This window comes from Argiope bruennichi, chromosome X1 (assembly GCF_947563725.1).
Source record: "Argiope bruennichi chromosome X1, qqArgBrue1.1, whole genome shotgun sequence".
In the NCBI taxonomy this organism is placed as follows: domain Eukaryota; kingdom Metazoa; phylum Arthropoda; class Arachnida; order Araneae; family Araneidae; genus Argiope; species Argiope bruennichi.
Genome location: NC_079162.1, coordinates 136094871 through 136108311, shown reverse-complemented (window position 1 = coordinate 136108311; position 13441 = coordinate 136094871). Strand labels below are relative to the sequence as shown.

The 13441-nt window shown below is 33.2% G+C and overlaps 1 protein-coding gene across 4 annotated transcripts in view; it reads right to left on the bottom strand.

Moving 5' to 3' along the window:
- The window catches only part of LOC129958872 (zinc finger CCCH domain-containing protein 18-like), a 97086-nt gene that overhangs the window by 23386 nt on the left and 60259 nt on the right, over window positions 1-13441 (bottom strand). The gene's annotated exons all lie outside the window — the stretch shown is intronic.

The following is a 13441-nucleotide window of genomic DNA, read 5'->3' as shown; positions in this document are numbered from 1 at the left end:
AAAATACAACAAATAATTACGAATGTATAAAAATGCAAATCCAACAGAATTAATAACATGAAGCAATAATAAAAATTTCCATAAAATATTTTGATTTAAATAAGAATGCTACGATAAAATTAATTATTATTTTGCAAATAGTTGTTATAGTAAGTACGCAATTGAAAAAAAAGTGTTGTCACATGAATTCAACACTTTTTGTAAATTTTTCCATACAGTTCATAACTTGAAAAAAACTTTGAAGGTTATAGTTTTTAACTCGAAAAAAAATTCTCCATATTTGCAAATACAAATTACAGCAAAAATGTATTAATTGGGAAAAATATATTAAACTGCATCAAAATATGTTAGTAAAAAAGACATACGTTTTAAAGATAAAATTCTTTTACATTTGATTGTTTATTCACTAGTCAATTTGAGTTTTTCTGAAGAATGGAAAATTCTTAATTTGCAAACAAGTACAATTTCAAAGAATTATTTCGCCAAAGAATTACTGATTGGATTATTGATTTACAGGAAACTTCAGAACACTGTTTGATAATTTCATATGCGCCAGAAATATGAAGACTTAATTTTCAAATATTAGGGCAAATTCCTTATAAATAACAAGCTCACTTAGATTAATATTTTTCTCAAAAAAAATTAATGCATTATATAAGTATTATTTTATGTGAAGCAGAATGCAGTTTCGAAGACAGTGAAAAGATTTTTTTTTATTTTTAAGTTCGTTTTATTGTCTCGCGGGAGGCAGGCATGATTATTTACAAGAAGGCGCGGACAAGGCACGTCCGCCACAGCACGTTGCAAAAGCAGAAGTCGAAATAAATTATCCCTCGTCTTATATAACCTAAGATTTTGATAGGGAAAATATTTCTTCATATATTAATAAGATTCTGATGGGGATTTCTGATGCATGTCAATCACATGTAAGGGAAACACAGGGATCTTTTAAAAAGAATGTGCTTACTGAGCATTTTTCTAGCCCTTCACACGGAGCGTGAGAATGTGTCGGTGTTTAGCCGATTTAGCAATTTTATAAAGCTTCTCTTGAATTAATTAAGTAGAGAAAGTGGAATTGGATCAAGAAATAAGAGAATGAGCTTACTATGGGCTAAATTAAGATAAAACCTTGGAAATTAATTAAACTGAAGTTAGTTTTAAATATCATTACATATATATATAAGTAAACAAAAACATAAGCATTATGTAATTAAAACCTATTATTGAAACAATCTAAAATTAAAATTATTTCGGAATCGAAACTAAAAAATTATTTCTGAATCAAACTAAATACTAAAAAAAGAACAGAAAAAGCACCATTGTATTTAGAGAGCCGCAACTATAAAAACACAGATGAATCTAGACAATTAGTAATAAAAACAAAGTTAATAGGAAAAAAAGTATCAAAATTAAACCAAATAAAATAGAATCCGGAATATATATATATCTTCATTACTTCTTGTAAAGTGAAGTTGTGTGTTTCGTTAACAGATTTACAAGGAACTATTTTGATCAGCAGAGGAATCATAAGTACCAAGCAAGTATGCAGCAAGATATTTAGTTATTAAATAAGGGATTAAATTATATTCATTGATAACCTGTGCCAGTGTTTTTGTTCTTGGAACTTTAGGTGATGAAGAATTGACATTTTTAGGAACTAAAGAATAAATAATGTTTCATCATTATTTTGAGGAAAAATATTTAATATTATAGTTTCATAAGAGCTTTTTAAAATCAAGAAATAAATGCAGCATTTTAATCTGTAAATAATTTTACAAGGACATGAATTGGGAAATTTCCGTCACATACTGATGTAAATTTGAGAATTTTCATTTTTTTTAAAGTAAAAGTTCAAGTATGCTTGTAGCATGGTCTGTTGTAATATGTAACCATTTTTTGTTGAATTGTTGAATTATAAAAGAAGAAACCCCCAACATCAACAAAGATTCATTCAAGAGGTTTACTTGTAGAAGGCATCTGTTGTAATCCCTCCTTCTTAAGTTACCATACAGTATTAAATTTAGCTAATTCAGAAGTGATAATACAGACAATAACATTAAGTAAGAAAATTATAATCTTTTTTTGAACACCAAGATGGCCAAAATTTCCATGAGTTCAAAGAGAAGGTAACAATTATTTTGTACATTTTTTTTTTTTTTTCCAATTACTATGAACACCATTGTACTGAGGACCACAAAAATTATTCCTTTGATTTCACTGATATCAAGCAATGAATTGAAAGTAGAAGTTAACAAGAAATTTCAATATTAGTATTAAATATTTAATTCCACAGTCAAACATACTTAACTTTTTAGATTAGCGAAATATCTCAACTTTTGAATTTTTACCGTTTTTGAGTCAAGCAAAAAACATATGGTCAAGAAGAAAGACATTTGGCCACGAAGGTAGTAATAAACTTAGCCATAAGCATCAATGGAGAGACATTCTAATACTGTTATTGTATAAGTTTTTTTCATAATCTCTTAAAGTTCTGAAGTGATATGTTATAGCGTGCAACATCTTAAAGACATAAGGCTCTTTCAATACAGCTCTAACACTTTTAAACGATGCTTTAGCACAAACATGACAGATTACATAAGGGTTGTTGGAACTTTCTCTCAAGGGAAAATAAAAATTGTTTTCGAAAGGATTTTTTAAAGTTAGATTAAGTTGAACCTACCTCCAAGAAAGTGTGCAGATTGGATCTGGCTCTAAGCTATATGAATTTTAATCTGTATACTTATATGTGTCATAGTATTATCTGTTTAGTGTTAATAAATAGTGGAAAGGCAGATTTGGATCATCAACTGAAACTAATTCGATACATCTTTTTGGTGATCATCAGACGCGAATAGAGAATAAAGAACTTCCAGGGTTGCCACTCAAACCTGGAAAAAAAAATTCCCTGTGTTTTCCTTGTACACATATTCAAGATACGAGAAAATGCAAGAACAACAATCATGTGCTAGTTATAATGAAATACGGTTTTAAGGAGTGGAAAAAGCAATGGGAGGTAGGAGTAATTTAATATTATTCAGAATAATAGTGCATAAAAAGAATTATTATTAATACATTTATATACAGAAATTATTTATTATCTACAATTTAGCAAGACAAAATTTGCATATTAAGGAAAGGGGCCATACCCTTTAATTGTTAGTCACACAAAATTAAGGGCTTGGGAGGAAAAAACACAAAACATTTTTGTTACGATACAAATTATTTAATGATTACTTAACAAAAAGCATTACAAAGCAAGATTTTTTTATTCATTTTTGCCAATTCTAGAATTCGGTTATCAATTTCTACATCTTCTGCAGATTTTTCAGCAATCGATTTCGTGGAGCTAATGGGCCTAATCCATAAAAAATAAAATACAATATTTCTTTATGACCTAACGTACATTTTTTGGCTATTTCACTTTCAGTGAACATATGTGAAATTATTATGAAAATCAGTGAAAGAATTAAATGACGAATGCGAGTGAGGCAAACAAGTTTTAATACCCATAAAAATTCAAGTTTAAATGATTGTTCTTGAGCATAGTTCGAAATCGGTTTATTTTCTGATATTAAATCTGACGTTTTCGAATTTCACATGCCATTCCTTATAGATATTAAGTCCAACATCAACTCTTTTGAAATGGCAAGGAGTCGTGACTGTTTTCCTCTTTTAATATGACTAGCAAGTGCCTGTTTTCTCATATTACTTAGGCTTACTATCTTCTTACAAAGCGAGCAGTGCGCGACAAATTGATTTTGTGGAACTTCTCGAACCCATTCTGCAAAATCAGGATTTATATTTTTTTATCTGTCCGTTTTGTATTACATACGGATTTTGAGCAACTCATTATTTAAAAAAAACTGCTTCTGCAGACTGAATGTCACTAATTTCGCCAGAGAAATGCATTCTATACTTTTAAGCAGTAACAGAAGTCTCGCGTATGTTCATTAGTTGCAATTCAGGAATCTCATGGAAAAAGAACAAATGTCTCGCAAATCGGAACTCGAATTATATACAATAATGGAATATTATTACATTATGGAATATATACAGAAAAACGAGGGGAGAGAAAAAAGGTGACTTTCGCATTACACAATCGCGAATGATATTGTTTCGTTTTGTGGAAACTATGACTACGTTCTTGCAATCGTTAGAGATCGGCATTTTTTAAATGGGGAAAAAAAAAAAACTAAGACACTGAAAATTCCTCGTATTTCTCCCCCTTTTTTTTTTTTTTTTTTATGAAAAACTTCAAATTTCCCTGCATTTTCCCTGTTTTTTAAAGACGACTTTTTAATTCCATGTGTTTTTCCTGTTCTCTCGATGGCGTAGTAACCCTGCTTTCAGTAATGTGTTTAAGAAAATTATGGATTTTGATGTAGCGATTCTTTTGACTAACGCAGATTCCTCATACTAATTATTCGATATCTAATTACGTCATGTGTTGGAGATTTGTAAACAATGGGTAGAATTAATATTAAACGAACGGCTAATAGACGGTTGCTTACATGACTTGTAAACAAAATTGAAAGTACGGCTGCTTAACCGTTTAATGAAGAATTTACTAAAGCAAATAGGATGGAATCTCTTTGTGATTTAAAAATAAGTTAAATGAGAAAATTGATGAATTAAAACGATTACATAATGAAACAAAATACTTCAATATTTCAAAATTGGAACTAATACACTGATGCGCAAAACTTAAGCAACAATGTAAATTTTAAGCAGGTAGCCATGAAATTGTAGAAAAGGGGTTATTGCGACCAGTACAATGAACACGCAATTCAGTAGAAAGATTATGAGTATGCAAATGTCAGGGAGAAAAACATCATAGGCGATGTGAGTGTACGCAAAACGAGAACTCGTCGGCGAGCGCAGCTCAAGATTACAAGGAAAGGAAGAACGGATACCCAATTAAAGATTCGCTGCAAGTGCAAGTGAATTCTTTCGTGAAATATGGCTAAAAGAAATCACCCGGACGACTTCACACGTGGAAGAATGATCGGAAAGCTGGAAGAAGGACGCAGTATGACCAGTGTAGCTGAATGGTTCGGAATCAACAAAAGTGTCGCTTCGCGCGCTTGGAAAACCTTCCAAACCATAGATACAGTTGTTAGAAAGATTGGTGGTGGTCACCCTAGGAAAACAACTGCATTAGATGATCTATATATCATCCTGCAGGTGAAAAGAGCCCGATACCAGTCAGCAAGCGCCACTGCTCAGCAACTGTATGCTGCAACAGGGCGACAAATGTCGCGGTTTACTGTGGCCTTCACAAAAGTGGCCTATTCGCGCACTGAACGTTACATCCTTTTGAAAGTTGGCCATCTGTGGCACCGTTTAGAGTGGTGTAAGGAGCACAAAAACTGGACATCTAATGAAGGAAGTTGTGTGCTCTTCAAGGAGGAGAGTCGTTTCAGTGCCACATATGATTCTCAACGCCAGTTGATTAAGAGAAAGTCCGGACAAGGTTTCATCCCAGTAACATCACGGAAAGAGATCGCTATAGTGGTCCTGGATTTGTCGTCGAGGAGACATTATGCTAAACGGTCGGATTGAGCTACACGTTTTTGACAGAGGTTCTGTAAGCGGAGAGAGCTATTGTAAGGAGGTGATTCTTCCTCGTGTGCATCTGTTTCGAGGTGCTATTGGACCAGACTTCGTTTTTATGGATGACAATGCACGGCTACACCGGACTGCTGATGTTACTACTGGAAAAAAAGAATCACTCCAATGGATTGGCCGGCATTCTCTCGTGATTTAAATCCCAGAGAACATGTGTGGGAGGCTTTGGGGAGACGCCTTGCAGCACGATTACATCCTCCGGGGAACACCCAACAACTGAAACAGATGCTGATTGAGGAATACGGGTTCTCTTACCTCAAGAACTGGTGGACAATCTGGTGCTGAGTATGAAGAGACGGTGCGAAGCAACCATTACAGTAAGGAGAGGGCATATCCTACACTAAGGAACATCTACTTGTTGTTCTTCCTCTTGGACAGACAATTATGTGTAGCGATACTATGAGTTCAATAAAGCCTTTTTTTATTTGATTCCATACTATATGCATTGTATTTACTTTTGCGCAACTATGCTTAAGTCATCGTTTGAGTACAAAATAGCGTCTCTCATTTCTGAATTTCATCTCTCTCAGATGATTTCTCGTGGAGTTACGGCAAAAAACTGTTCTTTAAGTTTTGCACACCAGTGTAGTTAGTGATAAATATTGAGAAAAAGTATTTCTAGCAAAACAGAATTTGAGAGACGCGTAACATTATTAGAAAATGAATTAAATGTTTTGTGGAAAAACAAAATGCGGAATAATAATAAAGAAAATAATATTTTGGAATTGCTAGAAGGGCACGTTATTAATGAAAACAATGTTATTAAACTACCTCCTCTGAACATTTCTATATTTAGTGAAGACTGTAGTGAATGATTGAATTTTTGGAACTTGGGTAACGAATTTACCTCCAAAATAGAAAAAAAAAAAATTACATATTTGAAGGGAAGAACTCTAGCCGCAGTTTCAGGACTCGCTTTAACTGAGCAAAACTATGATTTTTCAATTGCATTAATTAAAAAATGGCTCTGACGGACAAATTTATTTACTTCTTGTTGTATGAAAAAATTGTTAAGGACTGAATCCCCAAACCCTTGTCTAATGTAACAACGTTGAGAAGAATGTATGATGCACTGGAAATACAAGTTAGATCGTTAAAATCCGTAGGCGTTGCTGTTGACATGTCTAGCAATCTTCTTTATTCGATAATGTTGCAAAAAATTCCCGATGAGATAAATTTACAGCATAGTAGACATCGGAAGTTGGATAAGTATTTGTCATTAAAGATTTACTTCATTTTTTGCGAAAAGAATCAAATGTCTCGAAAGATCGCTTTTGTGGAGGAATCAAAAGAACTATTATGAGCAATTCAATTCGCAATCCTTTAAAGTACAGTAGTTACACTAAAACTAAACTGTTTTTTAATATAAAACGTCTACAACATCTGAATTAATAACTGCAGCTGAAAAGCGAAGCTTTGTTTTGTTTGTAATCGAATTATGAACGCCCACTTACAGCAGATGAAAGAAAAAGACATTGTCAAATAAAGGCAGATGTTTTGTCAGCTTAAGGCAGCTCACACAGAGTTAAATTCTGTTGGAAAAAGATTCAACTTTGCAAAAATTGCAATGAACCACATAATGAATTAATTTGTGACTTTCATATAAATAAAAAACAAATGAGAGCAATGAGAAAAATCTCTCAGCCACGAGACAAAAATTTCAAACAGAATGCTTCTGCTCTGCAATGAAAATAAAGAATTCGAACTCGGTAAGTTTACAGACGTTTCACTGCAAATGTTGAAGACGATATGGGTGAAATGGTATCCTTCCGTTGTTTATGCGATGGGAATTTCATCAGAATTTTTATTAAAAAAGACAAAGCTGACTGGTTGGGATTAAAGTTTATCAGTCAAGAAGAACTTATCTATGCACTCGGAAAGCAAAGATCAGAACAATAGGTTTGAATTCTTTTTACAAAGCCGAAACGATCTACAATGAAGGAACAAAGTAGAAACAATCAAGATACATTTTATTATCTAGGAAACATAGATGTTCCCTCCGAGTCGGTTAGAAATATTACTTCGAAAAGGAGATTGAATTAATTGACATAGAAGATTCTGAAGAAGCAAATATGTTAATTTGGAAAATTTTAAATGATATAAATGTAAGACTACGTAAGAGATTGGTAGCTATCAAGAGTGCGTTTGAATTTGTAGTTAATGGAAAACGATAATCTAATTGTGAAGATTTGCACATTAAAATGTACTGTTGTAAATGAGGAATTAAACTATGAAAATGTTAAGAATTTAAGGGAATTGGAAGCAATAGTCATAAATATTAAAAGAGAAATATCCCATACGGATTTGGAAATACTAGAGATGTTAAAAGAAAACAGGGTGTGTAGACTAATATTATCTTAAGAAATAAGCACTTTTTAAGGAAAAATAATAATTAACTATAAAGTAGCAGGTTTTTTTTTTTTTTTTAACTTATGGAACTGTGAGTTCGATGAAATAATTAAGATGGCTATGAACTCAGTAGAAATAAATTAAGTTGTCAATGAACAAAGTAAGTGTCCAATTTTATACGAATATAAACACAGAATACTACCAGAAATAACCGAATATATTTCACCAAGATTAAAAACAAGTTATTTAAAACGTTTTTATGTAAGTTTTGTAAGAAAAATCTAATTAAAAGACTTTCAACATATATCTTATTATTTTAATACACAAGTTAGTAGTATAAGAAGAAAAAGGATTATACTGCTACTTTATTAACATTCCAATTCCTTGAAAAAAAGATTAAGAACTTAAAAACAGATCATGAAATCAGATTTTAACTTCATGCCATTGACAATTATTTCTTTTGCTATTTGTTTCCAAAAAAAATAGGCGATACTTTGAATGGGCTGAAGTTCCTAAAATTCTCAATTTTTTAGTCATGTCTACCGAGTGGATTCTGCCAGACTGTTATGTGGTAATAGACTATATGTTATAAAACGTGATATTTTTCATTCAAATTTCCCACTCCAATGTTTTTATTAATGCTGGATCCACTTTCAACAGATGATTATCCATGAGAAAAAATGAAAATAAATTTCAAAACCACATTTTTAAAAAATTTATGTAGAAGCGACTGTGACAGTCTCCAGGAGATGGCGCAGACGGTGCCAGGCAGAACGCTAACTCTAATGAATATTGAATGAGACAAGAGAGCGGGTGCTGGACTGTTCGGGTTGAATGGTTGTGAACCGTGGTAGTACGATGAGATGCCCAAACTGTAATACGTACCAAAACTGCAAATATGTACAATTGAACCTATAATTAACCCTAGACACTATTTTGTAGTGAGTTCCTCCAGAGGATGGGCATATTCGCTCCCACAACTTCGGCCTGGATCGAAATCGAAACTAATCGGTTGGAACAAACGGCAATGGCTGCCACAAATCGAAGAAAATCATCTTCAAAAATTTGATTACCTGTTTAGAAAGAGAGTGTTGGGGTCAAGGTAGGAACTTTTCAATTCTAAGCACGGCTAGTTTAAACAAAGCAAAGAAAGAGGACCTTTTTAATTTGGCCCATGAATTAAACGTTGAGGTGCCGGAATCTGTCACTATATCAACACTTAAAGTGCTAATAGGAAACAGGAATTTATAAAAATGATCCCGAGGACGTAAAAGATTTACAAAATACTATAATAGAGGAGAGAAAAGAGAAAATCGAGGAAGAAAGACGGCGCGAAAATTTGATTGAGTTAGAGAAGATTAAACTTAGTAGAATTCAAGCCGAATTTGGACTTCAAAACGCGCAAAATGTTAACACTAGTAATGGAAGGTCGAAGTCAGAGCCAAGTGGGCTCCTAGACCTGGAAAGCTTACTAAAATCAGTTAAAACTTTAGCATTAGCAGTTCCTTCAATGCCAGAGAATTTCGCATTATTTTTCAAATCGCTCGAACGAGCATTTAAAAAAAAAAATGTGCCGGAAAATTTGAAATCCGAAATATTGATTGTAATCCTTGAAGAAAAAGCCAATAATGCGCTGTTGATATTAGTGAAGAGATGTTACAATATTATGAGAAATTAAAATCTCTGATTTTGCTTGAATTCCAACTTTCTCCACAGGAATGTTTGAAAAATTTCCGATGAGCAAAACGAAAGTACGAGAAACGCATGTTCTATTTCAAACAAGAATAAGATCTAATTTTGAGTATTATCTAAAAATGCGAAATGTCAGCGAGTTTAAATCGCTTTGTCATTTGTTTATTTCTGATAAAGTATTCGAATCCCTAGATAAAGATACTGTGGCCCATATTGCTGTTTGGCAATCAGATTAGTGGTTTGAGCCATTAAAGCTTGCAAAAGACTGCGATCTATATTTTGTGTCTAAAGAAAAATTGTTGCATGAAACGAAAGTGCCATATTCAGGCCCTGCAAGTTGGCAAAATCGGAAAATCAATCGTCAGTCAAAACCGAACTATCGTGAGCCTAATTATAAAGATAACTTTAGGCATTACGAAAAAAAAACCGGTTGTTTCATTTGCGGACAGACGATAAACTCTTTAAATCAAACGAAGTAAAACAGCGAGAAAATGTTATGGAATCATCAGCCATACATCAAACTGGCGTGCAGAAGAAAAAGTTTTCGCAAAGGGAGCTATTTCAAGATTTGGAATTCGCTAATCTTGTTATTAATGAAACACGGATTAAAACGTTGATCGACAGTGGCGCTAGAATTAATTGTATAAAAAGATCGCTGGTAAACGTTCCTAAAGAACCTGGCTGATTTATCGAACTGAAAAGTTGCTTCGGACAGACTGTTAATGCAGAAATTCATTATTTCGAAACCGCGCTGGAACAAAGCAAAAAAAGTTAAAATTCCGTTCGCAGTAGCTGATCAAATTTCGTCCTATTGCTCATAACGCAAAAGAATAATGAACAACTGCTCGAAGAAAATGAAAAAAAAAAAAAAAAAAAAAAAAAAAAAAATTTAAACCATCGCGATGAATCCTCGTCTGACAGAATTATTCCCAATACGCCGGAAATGAAAAAAAGAATAAATTTCGTTTGGGTTCATTTTTTCAACTCTTTTTTCTCGTTGGAAGAAAAAATAGAAAAAGATTTTCTTTCTGATTTATTTTCAGAGCAAATATATAAATGAGAAAAATGATGTAAAGAGTACTCGTAAAGATTCTTTTTTGCTGAGTGAAAATGATTTTATATTGAGTGACCTTGATTGTTCTAGTGAAAATATGAGTAATGATTTATCGCATATTACAGATGCTTGCGTTAAGAATAAAATTAAGGAACTTGTAAATAGCTATTCCTCGAATAAAATAAAAAACAAGTAACTTGAATATATGAGAATAAATTTATTGAAAGATGACGCAATTTATTCACAGCCGAGTAGGCTAGGATTTTATGAAAAATACTTAGTTGATAAAAAGATTAAAGGGTGGCTAGAGGAAAAAGTGATACAAACTAGTAACTCTGAATCTTCGTCCCCAATAGTTCTGTGTAAAAAAAAAAAAAAAAAAAAAAAAAAACGGATCCACAAGGGAGTGCTTGGATTTTCGTTTAATTAATAAGATAATGATAAGAAACCGCTTTCCATTGCCAGTTGTTGATGATGTATTAGATCAATTGCAAGGAGCTACCGTTTATTCAACTATAGACCAAAGAAATGGGTTTTTCCATGTAGAAGTCCATCCGAACAGTAGGAAGTATATAGTCTTTGTCACAAGTACATGACAATACGAATTTTTAAAAGTCCGTTTGGATTAGCTAACAGTCCAAGTGTATTTCAGATATTTGTTTACACTGTATTCTGTGATTTAATTAATGAAGGTATAGTAGTGATATACATGGATGACATAATCATCCTCTCAAACAGTAAAATTGAAGGCATACAACGGTTGGGAAAGATGCTAAAAACTGCCTCAGAATATGGGTTAGACATTAATTTCAAAAAATGTGACTTCCTTAAAACTACAGTTGAATTTTTAGGCCATGTCATTCACAATGGAACTATAAACCCCTCACCAGAGAAAACTAAGGCTGTACAAAATTACCAGAAACTAAAAATATCAATCTAGTTCAAAGTTTCTTGGGACTTAAAGGTTATTTCAGAAAATTTATTCAGGGCTATGCTAGTATAGCAAAACCCTTAAGTGACTTTAAATTTGGTAAGGAACAAAAACAAGCTTTTAAAAACCTAAAGGACATTATCTCTACTAAACCAGTCCTTCATATTTTTAAACAGGGATCAAAAATGGAATTGCACAGTGATACATCCAAATTTGGATATGGTGCAATTTTATTGCAGGAATCGGATGACCGGAAGCTTCACCCTGTACACTTTATGAGGCGCAAAACATAGGTTCAAGACAAAAAGTATTCCTGCTATGCCCTAGCAATAGCTCAGGCATTAAAAAAATCTCTCAGTTATCTATTGGGAAACTATTTCAGTTATCTGTAAGAAGTTATCTATTATCAAAATTGTCACAGACTATTCGGCATTCCCAAAAACCATGAGTGAAAAAGAAATAACTCCCAAAATTGCTAGATGGGATCTTGCTCTTGAGGAATTTAAGTATGAAATCATTCATCGCTCAGAGAGTCAAACGCGTTATGTCGATGCATTAAGTCGTTAACGAGTAACCATGCTCGACTGTGATGAAGTGACACCAAAAATTGTGGCTGTTCAATTAAAAGATGAATATATCAAAACTATTAAGAAACTCCTTGAATCTGGTAAAGCTGAAAATTACTCACTTAAAAATAAAGTACTCTGTAAAATCGAAGAGGATAGAGAAAAAATAGTAGTCCTTAGAGCTATGCAAGTAGAAATTGCCAAGAAATGTCACGAATTAGGACATTATGCTATAGGAAAAACTGAAAATTTCATAAAAGAGACTTACTTCTTACCTAAAATTAGAAAATCTGGCGAGGAAGTAGTTCTAATTGTGTTAAATGTATTTTAATAAACAGAAAAAAGGGAAAAGGAGAAGGGTTTTTAAACCCCATTCCTAAAGAGAGTGTTCCGCTTGCAACATATCACATAAGATTTTATCGGACAATTACCCACCACTAATAAGAATTACAAGCATATTTTCACTGTGGTAGATGCATTCACTAAATTTGTGTGATTTTATCCGGTTAAGTCTACATCAGCTATAGAAGCAATGCAAAAACTAAATCAACAGCAAACTTGTTTCGGAAACCCATCTCGTATTATTACAGATAAAGGTTCGACATTTACGTCTAGTGAATTTGAAGAGTATTGTAAAAATGAGAAAACCGAACATTTAAGCATTACAACGGGGATACCCAGAGGAAATGGACAAATAGAAAGGATGTACGAAACCTTGATACCTATTCTATCCAAACTATCAATCGAAGATCCAACCAAACGGTTTAAATGGATAGGTGTTGTGCAAAAGACCATGAACTCTACGACTTCAAAAAGCACAAAATTTTCTCCGTTCAAGCTGCTGACTGATGTGGAAATGAAGATTAAGGATGAGCAACGAATCCTCAAAATCCTGGAAGAGGAGTACATCAACAACCTGGTGAACTGTCGTGAAATGCTTCGAGATGAAGCGAAGGACAACATCCGGGAGATCCAAGAAGAGAACAAGAGGGTGTAAAATAAGGAAAGAAAAAATGCCCATACATACAAGAAAGCTGACCTGGTGACTATTCAGAGAATGCAGTATGGAACTGTCTCAAACTGAGAGCCAAATTCTACGGTCCTTATGAAGTGGTAGCTGTCAAACCCCATGATCGTTATGATGTTCGCAAAGTTGGAAACTATGAGGGTCCAAATCTCACTTCAACGGCAGCTAATCACACGAAGAGATTGGGCAGTAAC